Here is an 8,564-nt window from a genome sequence, read left to right on the forward strand (position 1 = left end):
TAGTAAGCATGGATTCTTCACGCGAAGTGTGAGTATTATATAGGCCTTGCTAGATTCCAAGTTTCAACTGCTCTAACGACAAGCATCTTTTTTTTCATAGCACTTTCAAACAGCAACCACCCCAATGCACATCCACACAGTTACACCAAACATTCGTTCCACCCACACGCACAAAAGATCTGCACACTCTTTTCCATCACTCGAACATGACATGACTTTTTTCAAAATCTTTGCTTCTCACCTCCACAACAACCTTAACAGCATCCTCTTGTATCCAAGTTTACATTAGTATGCCAAAATGCCAACCATGCTACTTTTTCAATAATCAAACCTTAGTTACCTATAGCCTATACTATATAGTAGCCACTTACCCCTTTTTTCCCCAATTCTCCCACTATGTAGTAGGTGTTCAAATCTTGCTACACTCCTTCTTTCATCACTTCAACAGTCCTCTCGATGGTTCCACCATGTGGTAGGTTCTCAAATCATGTGTTACATAGCTCCTTTTTAAAGCACTTCTACATTCCTCTTGAGACTTTCATGCTGCTTCTTCAATATGACATTTCTTACAACCCTTTTCAATTGCTTTTGAAATTGGAGGACTTTGTCCACCACCATTTGCAAAGCATAACTTTTTGGAAAAATGCTTAGTCCTATGAGACTGGGAGTATATATATCTCATCGATTGTACATTCTTTTCAAAAAAATACAGAGAAATTGCAATGTGCAAATATTAGCAGAGATCATTATCATCTCTCACGGTAACATCACAAATTATATGTTTTCACAACAAGCAAGTCAAATGATAGAGATCATTATCATCTCAATGGTAACATCACAAATTTTATGTTCCACATCAAGAAAGTCAATAGATGATGGTCTTTATCAATTAGTTACCCTCACAAAATTTTCCTTGATAAAACCATCATACCAAAAAGCACCAAAAAAAACATTTCTTACTACATGTAACCTTGATCTCATGTGCCATCACAATTTCTCTATTAAACTGTTATGTTGAGTTAGGAGAGAATTAAAATGTGACTTAGATAACAATATAATCTAGTAATAAAAATTTAGAAGATTATCTAATCATATGAGATTTTGGTTTTTGGAAGTAGCTTAACTTTGAAATTCTAGTCACAATTAATTCAATCATGCATAATTAAGTTAAATGCAAGGAGAGCTACAAAAAGTTCTAAATCTCCACTTTAATGTTGAAGGATGATTCATACTCCAATATAAACATTTGGACTTTATTTTGAATTATCCAAGGTAAGCAAGTCTACCTCATGCCATGTATGCTAGAAGAACCCATCAAACTTACAAAATCGATGCAAATGTATTCCTTATGGAGAACTTTTATATTCATTAACCTATATGACTTATTTATCAATGTGGCTATTTTCTTATGAGAAATTTTGAATTTACTAACCTATGGCTTATTTGTCTTATGGCTATTTGACAAGATCTTGCTTTCTTGTCCAAGTTCTTTCTATATTCAATGAGAGACCTCCATTACCATGCTCTTTGTTAATGCACCCCAAGGTGCTTGAGTTATATATATATATATATTATTTGTATTATGGCTATTTTACAAGATCTTGCGTTCTTGCCCAAGCTCTTTCTATATTCGGTAAGAGACATCCACTACCATGTTCTTTGTTATTGCACCCCAGGGTGCTTCAGTTATGTATGTATGTATGTTTGTATGTATGTATGTATGTATATGTATATTTAATTATTCACAAGATTAGAGCTTTATGCAAGCTCTCATATTAGGCAATATGCATGCATAAGAGCCCTTATGCATGCTTGGCCATGCACCAAGAGTCATTATGCATCCAAAAGGGCTCTTATACATGTATATTTCTTGTAAAATGAGAGCTTGCGTAAGATATTAAGAGCCTTATGCATATATTAGATCTTGTATAAGAGCTCCCCCAATATGGATTAAAGCTATTATGTTCTTATGCAAGTTGCAATGCATGCATAAGATCTCTTGGTGCATGTATAAGAACCTTTTGCATGTATTGGAGCTTGAATTATGATTGAATAAGAGCTCTAATGCATGGATAAAGCTCTAATGCATGCATAAGAGCTCTTGGTGCTACATGGACAAGAGTCTTATACATATATTAGAGCTTGTATAAGATATTTAGTGCATGGATAAGAACTCCCTAGCTCTTATGCAAGATTTAATGCATGTATAAGAGATCTTGATACATTTATAAGATCCTTCTGCATGTATTCCATCTTGTCTAAGAGCTCTTCCAATAAGCATTAGAGCTCTTCAACTCTTAGTACATGTATAAGATCCTTATGCATGCATTAGAGCTTGTATAAGAGCTCTAAGAGCTCACCCAATATAAGTATTATAGCTCTTGAACTCTTGGTACATGTAAAAGATCCTTATGCATGCATTAGAGCTTGTATATAAGAGTTCTAAGAGCTCACCCAATATAAGGATTATTGCTCTAAGAGCTCACCCAATATAAAGATTATAACTCTTAAGCTCTTATGCAAGCTCTAATGCATGCATAAGAGCTCATGTGCATAATGTTAGAATTTCGTGGTGCTCATGCTAGATCAAAGATGTGGAGGAGAAAGACACAAAATACAAGAAAATATCTTGCTTATTAGGTTGCTCAAAATACAACTAGGCTTCTTACTCCATTCAATGCCTTCTAGCTCCACCTTTAAATAGGTGAGCTAGTGGACTATAAGTCCATTCACACACACACCCTTCTCCTCCCCTTTTACATAACCTTAGTCTCTTAATACCCCCCCTCAATACCAACTATGAAAGAAAATTGGAATAGGTGGTATTGGACATAGGTTGCCTTTATAACATTAGGCATACAAGGTTAGGAATATAGGTGTGGTTACATTGAGATTTAAAATAATTTCTCAGTGGAGTTAGAGGCTGATATACAAAGTTAGCCTCTGACTCTTTGTTAGGACATTTAGAAGTGATATGTCCCGTTTGTTTACACTTGTTACATTTCATTTTGTTGGGATATTTGATCCAACAATTATTTGCCAAATGACCCAGCTTTTTGTAATGGACACATCACTTGATGTGACAAAGCTTGTTCGATATTCGATGAAGTTGTTGCATTTGAAGATTCAGTTCCTCCCTTTGGCCTCTTTTCTTCATCAAGACAAGATTGAATGACTCCTTCAAGGGTGGGATTAGGTATGTTCTTCAGGGTGGTGACTAAGGTGGGGTACACCTTCTTGACTGCTTTTAGCAAAACAGCCACTGCATCATCTTCATCCATTCTCTACGGATGAATTAGAGCTTGAATAAGATCCTTATGCATGCATTAGAGCTTGAATAAGAGCTCTAACACATGCGTAAGAGCCTTATGCATGCATTAGACTTTATATAGGAGCTCAGATGTAAGATCTCCCCTAGTATTAATTAGAGCTCTTTGTTGAAAATACAAGTGAATAGGGTGTGTGTGGGAACAAGCCCTTGGTTAGAGGCTGTAAAAGAGAATGAGTAAATGTGAAAAGAACCTGTGAAAAGGTGAGAAGAATCTACTGGGAGAGAATAAAAAGTAGCATGAGAAGATTTAGGAAGTGTGGAGATATTCTGGGAAGTGTGGAGATATTCTGGGAGATATTCTGGGAAAAGTGAAGAGGTGGAGAGAATCAAGGAAAAGAGGTGGAGTGAATCATGGAGAAATCAATGGGATTAGATGCTTGATGTAAACTCTATAAATTGAGGCATAGCCCTAATAAGAATTTGCTGGTTTTTGAGTATCCATGCCTACATTAATCTATTTGTTAATTACCCACTAATTACGTCTAAATTATTTGCTAATCACTTTGTTAATGATATTGATTCTAGTGTTTGATCCACCATAGCTCATCACAATGCTCAAATTTTAACATGGTATCAGAGCCATGCCTAGAATCCATCAGGTTTATGAGCCCATTATCTAATTAATTAGGATTAGTAGATAATTAGAAAATAATCAAAATTTTAGTTAGTTTTCAACTCATCTCTTTACCCCCAGCCAGTGGAGGAGTCCATTCTCCTTGCACACTTCAAATTAGGCCACGCCCTTTTAGGAGCTTAAACTACACTCAAGGGGTTACAAGCTACTCCAAGGAATTGAAGAGAATCAGCGCGAATCGCTGGCCGCAGCACGTTTTTCAGGCGCGTTTTTTTCTGAGTAAAATTGACATTGCAGCTTGCACAAATCAAATGTTTCTAATTCCTCCAAGCCCAAGGTGTTTTCAAGCATGCTCTACAAGTTGGTGAAGACAGAATTCAGTTTCATCAAGTCTACAGTGAGATCCAAGCTCTTCATCAAATCTGCAGGTGACTTTGGTAAAACAGAGATTAAGCTTTCAATATTTGGTCAAATCTTGTGTTTCTTGGCTTAATCCTCTACTAGACTCATTGCTATTGATGGCTTTGAAAGCATTTGAGCTCATTTGAAGTCTAAGGCACCAGATCTGGACTCCCCGCATACTCTGTTTTTTGCACACAAAATAGTGGATTAATTTGCTAATTAGTGATTAATCAGTACTAATCACTGTATTTTGGTGCAATTGAGGGTTCAAATTAACCATTAGGTATCTGATACAGATCCCTATAACTTCAGATTTCAATTCGGAGTTGGTTTGATACTCCAACCATTCCGTACAAAATTGGTTACCCTTGATTGAATGTTATTTTTGAAAAAATTATGCTGATAAATTTGTGATAATCATCATTTTGCATTTAACCCTTGGTTAATGCCTGTAAATCTCACTCAAATTCAAGATTATTCACAGCCAGAGTTGCATTTGGGAATGTGCATGAGAATGAATGCTATACGCATTATGTATTGGGCACATTACATCAGTGTAAATATGGGATCAGACACTGCCCTTGTCCAAAATAAGGCAAGAGGTAAGACCTCCCACATAAATTTGGGTTTGCATTGCATAATGACACAAGATAAACATCAAAAACCCAAAGAAACTGTCAGCAAAACATTGAAACATATTGCTCACATCATGGAGCAAAAAGACCTGCCGGGGACAAGCTCATGGCCCCAGCCATGAAAGAAGAAGAAGATCTCCTTCCAAGAAGAAGATCCACACCAAGAAAATCTAAAGGAAGCACTGAAGGAAGACATGGACACGAGAAGAGAAGCTGCCACAAGAAGAGAAGCTTCCCCAAGAAGACTGAAAGAAGAGAAAGACATGGACGCGTGGAGAGAAGCTGCCACGACAAGAGGACTGAAGACAAGAGAAGATGTGAGGCTCCAAAGAGTGAGGAGCCATGTGAAAATCTCTGAGAGAGAGAGACAGAGAGAGAGAGAGAGAGACCCCACAACCCAATGTAACCTGTCCCAACAAAGTAAAACCATCTTTGAGCCAGGGGAGGTGTAGACACTAGTTGCAGGCTATCAAGTAAGGGGAGGCAAACTTGGTATAGGTTCTAGGTGTACTAGGAGTATTCACTTGAGGGGAGGTGTTGAAAATACAAGTGAATAGGGTGTGTGCGGGAACAAGCCCTTGGTTAGAGGCTGTAAAAGAGAATGAGTAAATGTGAAAAGAACCTGTGAAAAGGTGAGAAGAATCTACTGGGAGAGAATAAAGGGTAGCATGAGAAGATTTAGGAAGTGTGGAGATATTCTGGGAAAAGTGAAGAGGTGGAGAGAATCGGGGAAAAGAGGTGGAGTGAATCATGAAGAAATTAATGGGATTAGATGCTTGATGTAAACTCTATAAATTGAGGCATAGCCCTAATGAGAATTTGCTAGTTTTTGAGTATCCATGCTTACATTAATCTATTTGTTAATTACCCACTAATTACGTCTTAATTATTTGTTAATAATCACTTTGTTAATGTTCTAGTGTTTGATCCACCATAGCTCATCACAATGCTCAAATTTCAACACTCTTGAGCTCTTAATGCAAGCTCTAATGCATGAGAGTTCTTGGTGCATGCATAAGAGTCTTATGCATGCACTAGATTATATAAGATCTCTAATATATGGATATGAGAGTTCTTGGTGCATGTATAAGAGCCTTATGAGGGTTCTTGGTGCATGCATAAGAGCCTTATGCATGCACTAGAGATTATATAAGAGCTCTAATATATGGATATCATGTCCAATACATTAGAGTTTGCACAAGAGCTTAAGAGCTCTAAGCCATATTGGGGGAGCTCTTAGAGGTCTTATACAAGATTTAATACATGCATAAGAGCCCTTTGTGCATGCAAAGAGCCTTATGCATGTATTGAATCTTGTATAAGACCTCTAAGAGCTCCCCCAATATGGATTAGAGCTCTTAAGCTCTAATGTATTGATAAGATCTCTTAATATATGCATAAGAGCTTTATGCATGCATTAGATATTGCATAAAAGCTCTAATGCATGGTTAAGAGAGCTCTTCGAGATCTTATACATGGATAAGAGCCTTATGCATGAATTAGAGCTTGCATAATAGCTCTAATGCATGGATAAGATCTCTTAGGGATCTTATGAAATCTCTAATACATGTGTAAGAGTTCTTGGTGCATGCAAAAGAGTCTTATGCATGCATTGGAGGTTGCAAAAGAGCTCTGAGAGCTCCCCCAATATGAATTAGAGCTCTTAAGCTATTATGAAACCTCTAATACATGAATAAGAGCTCTTGGAGCAAGAGCCTTATAAATGCATTAGAGCCTGTATAAGAAAGGTTTAATGGTAAGAGCTCTTAGAGCTCTTATACAAGATCTAATGCATGCATAAGATCTTTTGTACATGCTCTTGTCCTTTTCTCTTTAATTTTTACAAGCAAGGACAGACTTCTATAATTTATGGTTTTGTGTGATAGGAATTGGTGGCTTTTCAGGGACAATGATTAGTCCTTTAGTGCATGCTCTTAGTCCTTTGCTCTCTTTTTTTCAAGCAAGGATGAACTTCTGTAATCTAGGGTATTGCGTGATAGAAATTGATGGGTTGTCAGGAGAATGATGAGTATCACTCTGGGAGGAAGAATGGATCTTATGATTTGATTGACCTATATTCAATTATCATAGTGAATGCTACTCTATATTTAGCTTCAATTATCATAGTGAATCTCAATTATCATAGTCAATGTTACATATTCAATTATCATAGTGAGTGAATGTTACTCTATATTTAGCTTCACATGACGATGTTGCCACACTTGGTTGCTTCTTGCTTAGCAAGGATATGCATAAATTGCCAAGAAAGAAACATTTTTCAAATGTGGACTATCGTGTATCGTAATCGCATGCCCAGTTGAAATCAGTAAAGGACTATAGTTTGCATATCACCCCCCTTGGCAGAATCTTAAGTGGCTTGCAAGTATCGGAAGATACATTTAAATGCCTACCACCAATGCTTAGTGCCTGGGCAATGCATGAACTTTGAAAATTGTGACACGCCATGCTAGATGTCTATCTGTAAGTTGCGCAAAAAGATTAGGCATCCAATAGCTTGATCATAAGTGGTTATGTCAAATGGTTCACCGGTATCTTGTAGACTACGCTTTACACCAGGTTCCATTGGTGGAGAGATGGGTTTGAAATTTTTGTATTAAACCTCTTGAGCAAAACCTTGATACACTTTAACTGCATGTGGCTATATAAACTGCATACCCAAGTAGGAATTCAAAAGACCAAGACCCGATATCTCAAAGTAAGAAACTTGGTTAACACGAAAAACTAAGTCAACATGAAAAGGATTTTTTAAAAGTTTTTTTCATGCTTAGTTTTCACAGCATGAATGACTCAATCCAACACAAGAAAAACATAATTAACGTGAAAACTATGACTCAATCCAACACAAGAAAAACATAGTTAACGTGAAAACTTTTTTTAACATTGATTTCAAGTGTAGGTTTTGAAATTCAAATTTACAGAGATGAGATTTTTCCAAAGGAACTAAAAGGTCAACACTCCCTCTTACACTCTTACACGTTCATAAAAGGACATCCAAATGTGTATTCTATCCAACCCACTAAACATCTTCTCATTAAATTAACTTAGTCCTTCATGAGTTTTGAAAATTTTGATTAAAGCTTAATCTATTCATTGCCTTTTTTTCTTTTAGCTTGATTTAAACTCTAATCGCCACTTATTAAATTTATTTAACAATTGAATAATTAATTCAATTACTAAACTATGTACTTTATCTAACATACGAATCAAAGATTAATCAAGCTTCTAATTATTGGTCTTCTCTCTTTGCAAAATTAAAAAAGCGAATTATATTAATTTTGTACATTAATGTATCAAAATATATTCAGTACACTCAAATAATTAATTATACACGATTAGGCAACTTAAAACTAATGCTAACACTCTTAATGCAATTAAATCAAGCAGCTCTCCACCACTCCATTGCAAAATAACAAAAATAACCAAATTTAGATCAAACAACCATTGGATTTACACTTTAATTATAAGCAATTAGGCAACCTAAAACTAATGCTTACACTCTTAATGCAATCAAATCAACCAACTCTCCACCACTCCATTGCAAAATAACAAAAATAACCAAATTTAGATCAAACAACCATTGGATTTGCACTTAAACTATAAG

Source organism: Cibotium barometz, chromosome 17, assembly GCF_041138505.1.
Source record: "Cibotium barometz isolate CiBa-2024 chromosome 17, ASM4113850v1, whole genome shotgun sequence".
Lineage (NCBI taxonomy): Eukaryota > Viridiplantae > Streptophyta > Polypodiopsida > Cyatheales > Cibotiaceae > Cibotium > Cibotium barometz.